This window comes from Dromiciops gliroides, chromosome 3 (genome assembly GCF_019393635.1).
Source record: "Dromiciops gliroides isolate mDroGli1 chromosome 3, mDroGli1.pri, whole genome shotgun sequence".
Classification (NCBI taxonomy): domain Eukaryota; kingdom Metazoa; phylum Chordata; class Mammalia; order Microbiotheria; family Microbiotheriidae; genus Dromiciops; species Dromiciops gliroides.
In genome coordinates this window covers 244,632,084-244,648,504 of record NC_057863.1, presented here as the reverse complement: position 1 = coordinate 244,648,504, position 16,421 = coordinate 244,632,084, and the positions used below count along the sequence as shown (strand labels likewise).

General features: G+C 42.3%; 1 protein-coding gene and 1 non-coding gene across 3 annotated transcripts in view; one reads left to right on the top strand and one right to left on the bottom strand.

The window, feature by feature from the left end:
• CYFIP1 (cytoplasmic FMR1 interacting protein 1) overlaps positions 1–15,185 on the bottom strand; it is a 169,027-nt gene extending 153,842 nt beyond the window's left edge. Inside the window, exon 1 of one of the 2 annotated variants that reach the window (XM_043994180.1) lies at positions 14,993–15,185. The gene's annotated coding sequence lies outside the window, so the exon portion shown is untranslated. The remainder of the gene's footprint in view (positions 1–14,992) is intronic. The other variant, XM_043994179.1, reaches the window with a different exon arrangement.
• On the top strand, positions 8,587–8,693 carry LOC122752260. The gene has a single exon (XR_006356039.1). It is a non-coding gene; the product is annotated as a U6 spliceosomal RNA (small nuclear RNA).
• Positions 15,186–16,421: the final 1,236 nt, after the last annotated feature.

Here is a 16,421-nt window from a genome sequence, read left to right as displayed (position 1 = left end):
GACAATAACTTCAGCTAAGCACAATTCACTAGTAAATAAATTTTACATCCACTGAAGCATTGTACTGGCAAGTGCATGAAGATTAAGCCAGGGACTCTCTAAACCTTGCTTCTCACAAACAGAACCCCATTCAAGAATTTAAAAAAAAAAAAAAGACAAGCTTCCTTTATTCTACCAAATTGTGTGTGATAGCTTAAGGAAATGGACAAATCAGACCCAAGTCAATCAAATCTAAAGTTTTTCAGTATTTTCCAGATTTGGCATCAAGGACTATCTCACCACTGTGATGCAATACTACCAAGGGATGCAATACTGCTTTCACTGAAGTCCTTTCCCTTTGTTTCAGCAGAGTAGATTAACATTGCTGGTTTCTCAAAGGCTGTGGAAGCCAAACTCAAGCTGTGGTTGGGCCTACCAAGCTGAAACGGCTTCAAGTCCTCCAGCAGGTGACTGTTGGTATATCTCTAGTCCAAGGACTAGTCTTGCTGAATTTGGAGTGGCTCAATCCCAGAAAGACTGGCCACCAGGTCTTTTTTTGATCACAGCATTCAATAAGTATTTATGAAATGTCTACTATGTGCCAAGAACTTGGTTAAGTCCTAAAGAGATAAATACAATGAATAAAACTATCTCTACTAGCAAAGTGTTTATATTCTAATGGGACAGACAAGGAGACACAACATACATACATACAACTTTGTATTTATCTTAATTTACTATGTTTAGTTTAGTATATTAAGAAAACTAAATCCAAAGTAGTTGAATAGAAATACAGTTAGAGAGGGAAGTTGGGGGAGAGGTGGAAATAAGGAAAGACTTCAAGTAGAAAGTAGTATTTGAGTTAAGTCTTGGAGGAAAAAAAGGTTTCTACCAGGTGGAGGTGAGGAGGGAGTACCTTCCAGGCACAGGGACTGTCAGTGCAAAGGCAAAGGGAGATGGAGTGTTATATATGAAAAATAAGAGAGGAGGTCAGTTTGGCTGCACTGCTTGGTGCAGGAGGAAGTACAATGTACAATAAATCTGGCAAGATGGATTGGGGCCAAGTTGTGAAGGGCTTTAACAGCTAAAAAAAGGAACTCATATTTGATTCAGGGGCAGTTAGGTAGCACAGTAGATGGAATGCTGGGCCTGGAGTCAGAAGACTTCTCTTCCTGAGTTCAAATCTAACCTCAGATACTAGCTGTGTGACCCTGGGCAAGTCACTTAACGCCATTTGCCTCAATTTCCTCATCTGTAAAATGAGATGGAGAAAGAAATGGCAAACCACTCCAGTATTTTTGCCAAGAAAACCCCAAATGGGGTCATGAAAAATGGGATACACCTAAAAAATGACTGAACAACAAACAACAACATATTTGATTCTGTACGCAATACTATTAGTAGCAGCTAATATTTATATAGTGCTTTAAGGTTTGCAAAGCACATTACATATTTTTATCTCATTTGATCCTCACAACAACACTGGGAAGTAGATGTTAGTATCATGCACATTCCATTGGGAAACTGAGGCAGACAGATTTTAAGTGACTTACCCAGGACCACGGAGCGAGTGTCTGAGGCAGGATTTGCACCCAAGCATTCCTGACCTAAGTCTAACACTTTATCCACTATGACACTGAGCTACCTCATCAGGGTCCACTGGAGTTGGTGGAGATTTAGAGACAAAGGGTGAGGGAAAAGTAAGTTATGAGTTATGTTAAAGTTATAATAAACATGGGAGACTGGACAAATGGTGTCACCTTCAATAACAAAGGGGAATTCTGGAAGAGAGGTGGGTTTGGAGGGAAAGATAAAGAATTCTGTTTTGTATACATACAGTTGGAAATAATCCCACATGCACAAGCAGTTTGAAATATCTAAGAATCAACTGGTGATACAAGATTGAAACAAAGGAGACTGAGGGCTAGATATGTAGATCTGTAAGTCATTTGCAAAGAGCTGATAATGGGAACTATTGAAGTTACCAAGTGAGAGGGTATGGAGACAAAGGTAAAGGGTGTAGGAGGGTAGGGTGTCTTGGGGAACAAAAACAGAGTTACAATATGTGATCTGGAAGATGAACCAGCAAACAAATAGGGGAAACGGTACAGAATGTCACAAAAACTCAGAGAAGAGTATCCAAGAGAGGGAGGTCAAGAAGGATCTTAGACGGGGCAGCTAGGTGGCGCAGTGGATAGAGCACCGGCCTTGGAGTCAGGAGTACCTGAGTTCAAATCTGGCCTCAGACACTTAACACTTACTAGCTGTGTGACCCTGGGCAAGTCACTTAACCACAATTGCCTCACTAAAAAAAAAAAAAAAGGATCTTAGATTAGATTAGATCTGACAATTTGAGAGATCCTTGGTAACATAAGAGAGAATAAGAAATAATAATAAAAGTAATATGAAGCCAGTTTATAAAGGGTAGAACAATGAGTGAGACGAAAGAAAGTGGAAGCAGCAAATGTAGATATTTTTTCCAGGGAATATGGCCAAAAAAGGGTGGAGAGATATAGGACAACAGACTGAGGGGATGGTAATGTCCAGTGAAGGTGTAAGGATGGGGGAGATCTGGGCATGTTTCAAGGCAGTAAAGAAGGAACCACTTGATGGGGGAGAAGGTGAAGATTTGAGAAGAGAGATGACCAAGGCTGCAATCTGCTGGAAAATTTAGAAGGAGAGGGAGCATCAAGAGCACATGTAGAGGGTTAGGCCTTGGCAAGAAGAGCCATCTCACTGTCAGAGACTGGCAGAAAGGGGGCGGGGGGGGGGGGGGAATGGGAGATGATGTCAAGGGGCTTTAAGATGAAGAGAATGGAAAGGCTAACTCAAATCGAACCACCTCAATTTTCTCAATGAAGAGTGCAGCTCCTCAATCTCAGGAGGGAAAGGCACAGGAGGCGTAAGAAAAAAAGGTCTGGAAAAAACTCTTGAGGGGAGTGAGATAGGGAATCAAACGGGCAAGAATAAAAGGATTGATGGCACAATGAGGGTCTAGGTGAAGTTGGGTAACATTACTTTATAATATATCCAGTCAGCATGGTTGCATGACTTCCTTCTACTCTGCTCAGCAGCCTTTGAGTTAAGAGCTGAAAAGGCAGGTCAGGGTAATCCAAGGATGCAGTTTAGCATTGACAGAACAAGGGTGCCAAGCATGTGAGAGAAGACAGGGTAGGGCTGAACCAACTAACTACAACAGCAAGACTACCCTGAGGGAAGTAAAGTCAGGGAAAAGATAATAATGACTACAGACATAAGTGAGAGGTAGAGGGATGGAGATCTTGATGGGGTTAAAGAATGGGTTTAATGATACCATCATCTCCAGTTTATTCTGTCTCAATCTTGTTTGTACATAGTTCTTTCCATGTTGTCTCCCCACATTAGACTGCGAGCTCACTAAGAACAGGAACTATTTTCTGTCTTTTTTCTTTTTTTTTTAATCTTTGGTGCTTAGCACAGTACCTGGCAGAGATTAAATGCTTAATAACTGCTAGTTGAGTTGAATTGCCTTGACTTGGAAGGAGAGATGGAATGATAAGCTGTGGTCAGATAGAGAGGTATGTCAAGAATTTTTAATTAGGAATTACTTTTTAATTCATCTTGGAGAGTGTCTATACAGACCGGTGAAAGATAGAAATCACAGAGATAAAATGAATATTCTTCTGAAGAATTAAATTATACAAGGCTACCATGGAAGACTGATATGAAGAAAAGGGATTACAAGAGAAATGGAATACTCTTGGCAACTGTTTATGGGGAAGAGAAAAAGAACAGTGGTCTGGGAATATTAAACAGGGTTTTAAAAGAAACTTCCACACCAAATCCTTAAACTGAAAAGTTTAAAGATGTACTAGAAATGAAAATCACCAAGGCGAAATTATTTTTTAAAACCTCCCTATAATTCTGGACGACCAAGTGTATTAACATAGAGACCAACTCCTTCACTAATGCAGGATTATACCCAAGAGCTTTCTGTCCCAAATATTTTTGTAGTCATGTGAAGAAAGAGCTTTACAGACACACCATCCCTACAATGGGAGTTCTGTTTGTGAAAGCCAAAGTGTCCTGGAAAAGCCTTTTCCTGCTTTTATCATTTGCTCTAATATGATTTTTCTAGGCCAAATCAGCCTCTCAGAGTTGACAGTTTTAAGATATTCCAACTTAGTTTTTTTCAGGCTGTACTGCAAAAAATTGTGCCTGCTATTTATAAAAATGTTCCAAACTTCCCATCTTTCATTACATACAATTTTGGCACATGGTTGATTTCTACAATCTTAAAAAAAAATAGTTACAGAACATGCAGAAGGATGGTGAATAAGCGATTGCTTCAAATTGCTGGAAGGAGGGGGCAGCTAGGTGGCGCAGTGGATAGAGCACCGGCCCTGGAGTCAGGAGTACCTGAGTTCAAATCCAGCCTCAGACACTTGACACTTACTAGCTGTGTGACCCTGGGCAGGTCACTTAACCCCAATTGCCTCACTTAAAAAAAAAAAAACATTAACAAATTGCTGGAAGTGGTCAGAAAGGATCTAATGAAATGGGAAGATGGTCAAATTCCATGATAAATTTCAATAGTCATAAACTAGAGAGATAAATTTAACTCGATGCACCAATTATTTGCTAAATGCCTACTACATGCAAGGCACTATGCTACCACTGTAGGTAGTAAAAAAATAAAACTTCAAGAAACTTACTTTCTAATACGTACATAATTCAAAATTCAATTCAGAAAGCATTTAAATGCTTACCACATGTCAAATCCTGTGGATACAAAGACAAAAATCAAACCGCTGCTATTCTGAAGGAGAGAAACAACAAATACACGAGCAGTATGTACAAAACATATAGCAAAATAATTTGGGAAAAGTTAGGAAAACCTTCATGATTGGGAGGGTGAGGAAGATGACAGCTGAGCTATGTCTTTAAGGGAAGGATATTCTTGAGATCTAGGTCTGGAGAGGGAGCATTCTAGGCATCGGAATGCTAGCAGAAGGCAATAATTTCAATGGCCCTAGAAAAGGAGGCCCCCATAAAAGTCTCAAGTGAATCTGTAGACACTGAACTGAAACCAACAAGAATGTGTATGGTCATTTACCACACCAAGTTCCTTTCCAAAATTTGAAACACTCTACACCTTTTAATTTGGGCAGTCAGAAGCCAACTCTTCAAAAATAGAAGAAAATTATCCAAGATCCCCATTTTCAATCAGTTACCAAGTCCTGTTGCTTACACCTTGGTAACTTATCCCATCTTCTCCCCCATCTCTTCTCTGACACTGATACCACTCTAGTGCAGAACATAACCGCACACCTAGATTATTCTATTTTTTCCCCCTTTTTTGTAGGGCAATGAGGGTTAAGTGACTTGCCCAGGGTCACACAGCTAGTAAGTATCAAGTGTCTGAGGCCGGATTTGAACTCAGGTCCTCCTGAATCCAGGGCCAGTGCTTTATCCACTGGGCCACCAGCTGCCCCACACCTAGATTATTCTAACAGCTTTCTGGCTGGTCTTGCCTTAAGCCTCTCCTCATTCCAGTCCATCCTCCACTCTGAGTTGTTAAATTGATCTTCTTGGAGTACAAGTCTGACCAGGTCATCCCATCTCTCCCCCCAACTCCCATTCAATAAACTCTAGTGGTTCCAGGGTCACATATAAAATCCTCAGTTTGGCTTTTAAAATCCTTCATAACTGTCCCCCCCCCCCCCCCGCCACCTTTCCAATCTTCCTACACCGTTCCCCCCTCCATATACTCTGTAATCAGATGATATTGGCCTAGATCCTAGCTCCCAAATGCTTTCACTGGCTGTCCCTAATGCCTAGAATTCTGCCTCTCCTCATGTCTGCTCCTGGCTTTGTTCAATTCTCATCCACCTTCTGCAAAGAAGGTTGTTCCAGTCCTCCTTAATCTTAGTGCCTGCTTTGTGAGATTACCCCTAATTATTCCTGTCCATATCTTGTTTGTACCTAGTTGTCTGCAGTGTTTGTCCCTTATTATACTGCAAGTTCCTTGAGAAGAGACTGTTCTGCCTTTCTTTGTATCCTCAGTGCTTACTTAGTACAGTGTGGAGCACATGGGAGATTGAATAAAAGCTTAACAAAATGCTGGACAAAAAACTGTGAAAGTGTTTTTATTTTCTTATCTGACAAAACAAAACAAAAAAATCAAAGGGGTGATATTTTCACTTTACAAAAAAAAAATTTTAAGCCAAGTTATTCATAGAACCCTGAGAGTTGACTACTGTGGTGGGAAAATATCTGTCCTGCAGGGTCAGCTAGTATTTTTGTAAAAAGTAATGGGGGCAGCTAGGTGGCGCAGTGGATAAAGCACCAGCCCTGGATTCAGGAGTACCTGAGTTCAAATCCAGCCTCAAACACTTGACACTTACTAGCTATGTGACCCTGGGCAAGTCACTTAACCTCCATTGCCCTGAAAACAAAACAAAACAAACAAACAAAAAAAGAATAATGGGGGCAGCTAGGTGGCACAGTGGATAGAGCATTGGCACTGGAGTCAGGAGTACCTGAGTTCAAATCCAGCCTCAGACACTTAACACTTACTAGCTGTGTGACCCTGGGCAAGTCACTTAACCCCAATTGCCTCACTAAAAAAAAATTAATAATAATGGGGGGCAGCTAGGTGGCGCAGTGGTTAAAGCTCTGGCCTTGGATTCAGGAGGACCTGAGTTCAAATCCGGCCTCAGACACTTGATACTTACTAGCTGTGTGACCCTGGGCAAGTCACTTAACCCTCATTGCCCCACCCAAAGGAAAAAAAAGTAATGAAACCGTTCTTGTTGAAAATCAGTTGCAGACATAAGTCAGATCATATCTTAAATAACTATGAGCACCCTATTTCAACCTGAGTACCTGCAAGGGAAGTGGGAGAAGAGATTTCTGCATTATGTCTAAGGTGTACATCTCATTGTTTCAAGATAATGTATATGCAAAAGGTTCAGACTGCTTTTGTGATGATTTGGTATCTTCCTCTAAGGTACTGTAAGACCCACCAATCACTGTGGTTTACTTAGCAGGGTTTGTCTCCTGCCTTTTTTTTGTATCCTGGACACTTTTCTTGAGCTTATTTCATTCATTCATTCATTATTTGTTTGTTTATTTTGTTGTTATTGGTTTTTTTCCAAAAATCTGGGCCAATTTACTTTTTGTCCTGTGCAGTTTTCACTTATGATTTCTAGAAAGATAGTTCTGGGAAAAAAAAAGGCTTTTAAAAAGTCCAACATGTTTCAAAAGGAACTACCTGACTAGCCTTTAAACCTACATCACTCTGGCTTTTAATGAATAGCCAATAAATAGCCTCCAAACCATGCCTCTGTGGCTTACTGTTTAGGTTTTGATGGCTTAGAATGAGTTTAAATAGCAATATAGCAATAATTTTCTGCTCTGGCCAGAAATTGAGGGTCTCTCCCTCCCATACTGCTATTTTCCTGATGGCAAAGTAGGCCATTTTTTGTCTCAATTCTTACTTAGCCCTTATTCTTTGAATAGGTCTTGCCTCAGACAAACTGAGACCTTCATAAAGATCTTAATTTAGAAAGACCAAGGTCATCCACTACATTGCAGACCACTGTTAGTTGTCTTGACTTTTGTCTTGCCAACTAGACTTCGATGACTCTGTAAAAGAGAGTGAGGCTGAAGACTGAACAGCTCTGCCTCACTTAAATCCAATTCACCCTCATGATGTTATTGGTCCTCTTCGAGAATGAAGGATGAACAACAACAATCTTGAACACTTAGCACAGATCTCTGCACATAACTGGCACTTAATAAGTGCTTGTTGACTCAACTTGCCAGAACTCATGGGATTTGTGAAAAGCATGGTATTAGTACCCTGACATTGACATCCCTAGCTGCTCATTCTTTTTTTTTTTCTTTACATTTTTTTGGGGGGGAGGAGGGGTACTGCGCAATGAGGGTTAAGTGACTTGCCCAGGGCCACACAACTAGTAAGTGTCAAGTGTCTGAAGCTGGATTTGAACTCAGGTCCTCCTGAATCCAGGGTCAGTGCTTTATCCACTGCGCCACCTAGCTGCCCCCCCCCTTTTTGTTTTTTGGCTTTTGTTGTCGTTTTATTTGTTTGTCTTTTGTTTTTTGGGTTTTGGTTTGGTTTGGGTTTTGTTGGTGAAGCAATTGGGGTTAAGTGACTTGCCCAGGGTCACACAGACAGTAAGTGTTAAAGTGTCTAAAGTATCTGATTCCAGGGCCAATGCTCTATCCACTTTGCCACCTAGCTGCCCCCCAGCTGCTCATTCTTAAAGTCTCATGAAGTTTGCACTCATGCAGCTTAAATGGATTCTGCAGAGACCACAGTAGAACTATTGTTCATATATTTCACTGCCTATACCTGACACCATTTGGGCAAAAGATTAGTCCAGAAAGGGTGGGGAAATGACAAACATTTCCACAAGTGGCTAATTCAGGTAAAAGTTCTACCCTTATCATATTTAAGAAACTAACATGACATTAATAAAGACAGTTTGAGACAGCTGGAAAGCCCTGGAATAGGTGTCAACAGTCCTGGTTCTACGATCTCAAGCAAATTACATAATCTCTCAAACCCTTGCATTTCTTCATCAGAAAATAGGGATGATAGTGCTGGCTTTGGCAGCATATATACTAAAATTGAAACTAGACAAAGAAGATTAGCATGGCCCCTGTGGAAAAGATGACAAGTTATTTGTGAACCATTCCAAATGTTTTTTTTTCACGTGAGATACTTATAAAGCTCTTAGCACAGTGCTTGGCACAAAGTATATAAATGTTTAATAAAAATAAATAACATGAACATGACACTTACTAGCTATGTGACCTTAGGCAAGTCACTTAACCCCCATTGCCCCGCCCAAAATAAATAGATAGATAAATGAGTGAATAACATGAGCATGCTGGTAATGCATGCCCATCCTACCTTACAGAGTTATAAATGGCAAAAATGTTAACATTATTTGTAAGCTGTAGAACGTTACGCAGATATGTGGTAGTACTGTTGTGACAGATAAAGGAAGAATAATCTACATTTGCCCGAGGATATTCTCTTCAAGTGCCAATCTGAAAACAATTTTATCAATGAGCTGGAGGAAAGGCTTTATTAATTTAGGATTCAAAGATAATGTCTTCTTGGACCCTAAGGTTTGTCCCCAAATCAGAAAATTTTCTCCCACCTTCCTAGTCCCTACTAAGATTAGCCTGATATCAGCAAAATAAGTACTTGACATTATAGAATCAAAGGATTTAGAGTTAAAAGAGACCCTTCGATAGCATCTAATCCAATCCTCCCATTTTACAGACGAAGAAACTAAGACCCAGATACGTGAAGTGACTTGCCTAAGGTCATACCATCAACACCACTCAGTGCCCACTGTCCTAGATGCTGGGGATACAAAGACAGAAATGAAACTGTCTCTTCCCTCAAGGGACTTGTGTTCTATAAAGGGAGAAATGTACATGTAAGTACATACAAATAAATATGAAGTAAATTTTTGGATGGGGAAAGTATATCAGGACGGTCTAGGTGGAAAAGGAGGTGACTGAGCTGGGGGCTTTGAAGGAAAATATGTATTCTAAAAAGCAAGTGGAACACAAGGTACAATCTATGCAAAAAAGCCCAGAAATGGTCTGTTGTAAATGAAGGAAGCACTAAGGTATGAAGGCAGTGTGAGGACAGCTCAAAGGCATGAACTTGATGTCAAGTCTTGGTTCCATGACCTTAAATAAAAGGACTAGGGTATAAAGGGGAAAAGGTTGTAAAGGTAACCTGCATGGGGCAGCTAGGTGGCACAGTGGATAAAGCACCAGCCCTGGAGTCAGAAAGACCCGAGTTCAAATCTGGCCTCAGATACTTGACACTTACTAGCTGTGTGACGCTGGGCAAGTCACTTAACCCCAAATGCCTCATCCAAAAAAAAGGTAACCTGAAGATTGTGAAGTTAAAACTGCCAAACAGAAGAATCTGTATTCAACCTTACAGGTGATCGGTAAAAGAAGAGGGAAGCAAGAGCAATCTTGGCATTTACCCACATTTAAGGATTGTATTTTGGATGATGAGCCAACAAAGGAAACAGAGAAGGAGCCATCAAAACAGCTAAGAGGAAAACCAAGAAACAATTTCACAACCCCCCATACCCTCCCCAAAAAAGATTATCCAGGAGAGGATGGTCAACAGTGTTAAAAGCTACTGAAAAGTCAAGAAGGACTAAGACTGAGAGGGAAAAAAAATTAGATTTGGGAATTAAGATATCACTAGTAACTTTGGAAAGAGCAGCCTCAGATGATGATGAGGAGAGAATACAGATGGCAGGGGGTTGAAAAGTGACTAAGAAGAGACTGTGTGGAGGTACAGACAAGAGATTTTTTTTTCTTTCTAGGAGCCTGGTTGTTAAAAGGAAGAGCTTTGTCATAAAATATCTTAAAGGAATGGAATAAACTAGTAAAGAGACTTGGACATGTTCATAGGCAGAAAGGAAGAGAAAGAAGATTGGTGGAGGAACAATTAGTTTTCATCAATATCTCTTGCTTTCCCAGCCCCTTAAACTCCAATAGTTTTTTTTCCTGCAGTAATTCTGCTTGTTTTTAGACAAAGGAAATCGGTGTGATTCTTTTTTGGCTTTGTATGGTATCCCGTGCAGAGATTCCATGGAGCCCATCAATACTTAACCAATAGTATAAGCACCTTAAAGGCAGGAACCATTTCTTAATTTCTTTTTGTATCCCCTAAAGAGTCTAGGTTTCCTAAGTATATAATGGACTCTTGATACAATTTGTTAAGTTGAATGACAGAAAGGACACAAAGAATAGAAAGTCTCCACGGATTTCAGCCTTTTAGGGAAGTCAAGATCCCTTAATGACTAATGAAAGCCTTAGAGATGATCGTGTGTTTGAAGTTCTGCTAATAGCAGCCAATGAGGCTGCCTGCTGCCTGCCAAGACTATACCACAGCACTGTAAAAGTACCAATGGTACTTCTCCATTGAATAAGCAAAATCCAGTTCTATTCATAGAACCAGAGAACCGGCGTGGGTAGCTCTCCTTGTCTTCATGTGAAACTGCCTACAGAGGAATTAGTGTTACCATGATTTCATCATCGTAATTATATCTCCACATTTGCGCAACATTTTACGCATCACATAGATTTTTTTTTTTTAATTTTGGGTTCAGACATTAGGATTTCATTGATGTAAGGAACTTCTGGTTGAGAAACCCCCTCCACCAATGAAGATCAGCCATTATTCTACAACTTAATAGTCTTCAAGAGTTGCCAAAGATACTGCCAGGTTAAATGACTTGCCCTAGCAGGGTTATATAGCCAGCAGTATTTCAGAGATAGGATTTAAATCCAGGTTTCCTTGACTCTGGGACCAGCTCTTCATCTACTATACCACACTGTCTCTCTCAATTTGTTGTTCAGTCATATCTGACTCGGTGACCCGTGGATCATAGTATGCCAATACCATCCATGGGATTTTCTTGACAAAGATACTGGAGTAGTTTGCCATTTCTTTCTCCAGTGGACTAAGGCAAACAGAAGTTAAGTGACTTGCCAAGGGTCACATAGCTAGTAAGTGTCTACAGCCAAATTTAAACTCAGGTCTTCCTGACTCCAGGCCCAGAGCTCTATCTACTAAGCCACCTAGGTGACTCTGTCTCTCTCCATACATTCTCTTATTTGAGCCTCTAAATTACTTTGGGTCAAACTTTGAGTCAAAAAGATCTTAGCGGGAGTCTTGGACCCACCAAACAGCACCTAGATGTATCACCTTGGGCAAGTCACATTCCATGCCTCAGGTCCATCAGTTGTATTATCTCCATACTGATTGATAAAACTGTAACTGTAAGCTATGATATTTTTTCAGTATCTGAATCCTTTGTTCAGTTAGGAGAGGGAGGGGAGAGGGGGAGGGGGGAGAGAGGGAGAGGGGGAGAGAGAGAGAGAGAGAGAGAGAGAGAGAGAGAGAGAGAGAGTGAGTTTGTGTGTGTGTGTATGTATGTATTCAAATGCATCTATCCAACTAGGTCAGAAAGGGGGCTGAGGGAAAGTATATATGGATAGATCAGTGAAAATCCACTGCTATTACTAAGAAAAAAAATCAAAATTACTCCTGATAGTAACTAGTCCCATCATCATAAATTAAGAATTAGAATAATAAATGTATAAATGTTTTGAGAATTTGGCCCAAAAGGTAACATTTTTAATAAAAATTTTACAACCTTAAAGTTACTTCATCTCTCTGGGCCTCAGCTAGCTTATTAATAAAAAGGGGGGGGGGCAGCTAGGTGGCAAAGTGGATAGAGCACCGGCCCTGGAGTCAGGAGTACCTGAGTTCAAATCCGGCCTCAGACACTTAACACTTACTAGCTGTGTGACCCTGGGCAAGTCACTTAACTCCAATTGCCTCACTAAAAAAAAAAAAAGGGGGGAATGAACTAAATCAAGATTTCTTGACTTTTTATGTGCTATGGACCCCTTCTACTATGTGGTGAAATCAATAGTCTTCTAAAAATAATGTTTTTCAATGTATAAAATACATTATATTAAGATACAATTATTAAACTATTCTTAAGAATTTCATGGACTAGATGATTACTAAAGGCCCCTGTGCTTAAGCATGAAAACACACACACACACATACACACATTCAGCCTACAAACCATTTTTTCCCCAAGGAATCTTCTAAGTCCTAATCCCATTTTAGCCATAATGTGCAATAACTACAGGAGTGAGCACCAAACTTAGCAATAACAATATAATGCTAATATTTACAATTTTTTTAAAAAATGAAATTATATATAACACCATTTAAAAGTTTGGTTTAATTTCTTTCAGGCTTCAAATTAATTTATGTGACATGAAAACCCCTGAAAATAGAAGATATCATGTAAAGGTGCTCCAGGAATAACAAAATAGCAAGTGCAAATCTAACATCCTACATGTACATGTATGAGAATGTATAGCTTTAAGAATAACAGGCTTTTTTAGTTGTCATACTCATGACAAGCTGGTCAAATGTTCCAACACACCCACGAACATGCATTGGAATTTTTTCTAGTTGAAACACTGCTTTAAGTCTATCCTGTAGAAAGCTCATAATCAGTGATTAATCACCATTTTACACCACCAAGCCAATGTAACATAAATCATGGTAAATGACATATTGAGGCATACAGTATTGAAATTGTCTATTAATATCAAATATTCAGATACCAAAGCTTCAGCTGCCCAAAGACAACAAATAATACAATTCAGGCTTTAATAAGCAGCTACAGTCTGTCATTGTAAAGACATCAATCCCAAACTGGCATTGGATCCTCCTCTTGGCTTTAAAAATGATGCTTAAACTTAACTCTTCAATTAATCTTTCATTCCTCTTCCTATGCCCATGCAATATGACATTTCCAGCTACATACGTTTCATACTTAAAATAGGAGTTATGGGGGGGTTTTTGGCATGTCATTTTTAAAACTCACAATCACGAGAGGAAAAGTGACTGTTGCTTCCATAATACTGGCCACAGAGCACAAAATACATCAACAGGAAAAGCAGCCAATTCTTGCTTCTTCACCCTCTGTCCGGCAAATTCCATTTGCTTTAGAATAATCTCTCTCCTCTCCCCAAGGAGAGGCACTGAATTTAAAAAAAGTTGTTTAAAGTTTTTATCTATTGTCTTCATGCAAGATTAACAAATTTACCGATTTCCATTACTTAACCTCTCACAAGGCCTCAGTTTACTAAAAGGATATTAACACTTGCTTCCCACGGCAGTAGTGAGTTTTAAATGAGATAAAGGATTTTGCAAACCTTCAAGCACTACATAAAAGTCAGCTATCATTACTATTATTATCTACAATGCTCTACACACTACTGGTGTTCAATAATTGACTTCTATTAAAATTCTCTAAATTTGAAAGTGATCTCTTATCCTCTGTAAGGAAAAACACGTAAATGGGGTTCCTACATTAAAAAACAGAAGTTTCAAACTTAAAAGGCCAACCTTTAAAGCACGATACTAGGTGAGTGTGCACCTAATAACTCTCTTATAAACAGTTGGATTATTTCTATTTCATGGTTTGGAAACAGAAAAAGAAAGCATAAAGCAGAGTGAGTTTTATTCATTTTAAAAAATAAAAAAGTTCATCAAAGATCTGAGTTGCTTAACATCCTGTTGTGATATAATAACCTGGCCGGTACTGATTTGAATCACAGACGACCCAAACACCCCAAATCTGTGCCACTGTATTTCACATGGCCCTCAGGGACTCTTTGAAAGATATCTGTAAGCATTTAATTCAAGGCCATTTTCTCCAAAGGGTCAACTGGGGTTCGGTGGGGAAGAGTAAACTACTGGTGAAAACCAGGGGGGTTAATTATATCCATTCCGAGTCACCTCTTGCATCTTTTCTTGGAGTTGATTTCAAGAAGTGACATTCCAGGGGACCAGGAAGGTGTAGGATTCTCAAACACACACAGACACAACATACAACACACATACACACTTTGGGGTGTGAGATTTCCCGAGATGGGATTTCATGCATGGGCCACCCCCTCCCCAAGAAAGAATAGGTCCCAGGGCTGGGCTCCACTCACCCCCTCCTCTTCCCCAAGGGGACAACGAGACTCTGAGCCAACTCGGAAGGACGAAGGGAGGCGGCGGGGGCTGGGGCAGGATCCCACCCCCGCACAGCGCGCTCCGCAGCCCGCAGGCCCTCCACCCCAGCCCCCGCACACCGGCTCCGATGCAGGCACCGGCCTCGGGGTAGGCGCCCCCAGGAAAAGGGCTCCCCTAACTCTGGCTCGATCGAGACGGGAAGCCCCCAGACCCGCACCAGCTACTGGGGGCCACCGCGTGCGGGGGGTTGGGTGGGTGGGAGCGGTGGTGTAAACGCTGGTGGGGGAGGGAGAAAAGCGGCGGTGGGGACTCCCTGCTTCTCCTCCCCAAGCTCCCACGCCCCGCGCGTGGTGCGGGCCCCGGGGGAGACGGAGAAAGAAGGAGAGAAAAGTTTCTTACCGGGCGGTGGAGGAGGCGCCTCTGCCCAGCTGCTGCTCCCCAGCACGGCGTCCCTAGCCCCGTGGGCAGGGCAGAGGGGCTCGCTCCCGGGACCCCTCGCTCCCCTGCTCGGGCTGGCCGGTCTTGGGGAATTTCCTGCTTTGAGTCACCCGGACTGGGAACAGCCCTAGGAAACACCCTTCCTTTCTCTTCCTCCTCCTCCTCCTCCTCCTCCTCCTCCTCCTCCTCCTCCTCCTCCTCCTCCTCCCAAGTACACACACTCCGAGTCCCGACGGCTCCTCCTCCTCTCCTCGCGGCGGCTGCTGCTGCTGCTGCTGCAGCGGTGGTGCTAGGGGTGGAGGGGGCGGCCCCAGCTGCTCCGGCGGCTGCTGCTATCCCATCCCTTCCCCTTCCTCCCAAACAGCTCCACCTCCCGCTCCTCTCGTCCTCTCCCTTCCCCTTCCTCCCTTCAACACGCCGGGCCCCGCCTTCTCTAGTCCAGTCCGGGGGAGTCCGGCGCTGGCGCCGCCCAGCCCCGTCCAGCCGGGCGCCGGGTCGCTCCAAAAGCAGTTCCGCACCCAGGCTCTAAGGCTGCCCCCCTAGACCGCTCTCCTCTCCTCCCCGCCCTCAACTACGGAGCTCTTGGTTCTTGTCCCTCTCTCCCCTCTTCCCTTTCCATCGCTCCCTCCTCCTATGTCCTAGGACACGCCGCCCATTCGACTATGTCCAAGGAGTAAAGCTCAGGTCCCGACCATTCCCCGCCCTCCCTAGTGCGCGCACACACACGCACACACTGAGAGCCACACACTCACACACATCCCCCCCCCCCTTCCCTCCTCCCCAGCACGCCCCCACGAGCTGGTGAAGAAGGAGGATGGAAGGAGCAAGCTATTGTTCCCCGGCCCCGGGTTTGCAAGGCTGGTGGAAAAGGGAGTTTCCTGCCTTCACAAAATGGAGCCTGGGCCCTTTGATTTGGGAGCCAAGACAAAAAGCCCTATCCACTAAGAGGGAAGCTGCGCTGGAAGCTAGCCGTCTTCGGGAAAAGAGAAGGTATCCCTGCTCTCCTGCCACGTGGGGAGAACGTGTGTTGCTTCCTTTTGCAGAAAAGCCTGGAGAGGTTTGCAAACTTTTGGGGGAAAATATGCCAAGGAACTCTGGTGCACTGGGGAAACTAAAGAGTGATGTCATAACCCACGGTTGCTAAGTTTTCATGAGTTTCGAATCAGTAAAAACACCCTCTCTAAAAACTATCCCGTTGCGGGTCTCCACCTCTGGGTCGGCAAGAAGAGAATTCAATTCAACAAACGTTAAATACCCACCCTGGGCACAGCACCACGTTTGGTGCCAGAGACTCAAAGACAAGAGTGACATGCTGATGCAATACCAGTTTTACAACCTTAACTTAGTTGATGAACCTAAACTGTTTCTATGTGTTTATTTAAATAATCTG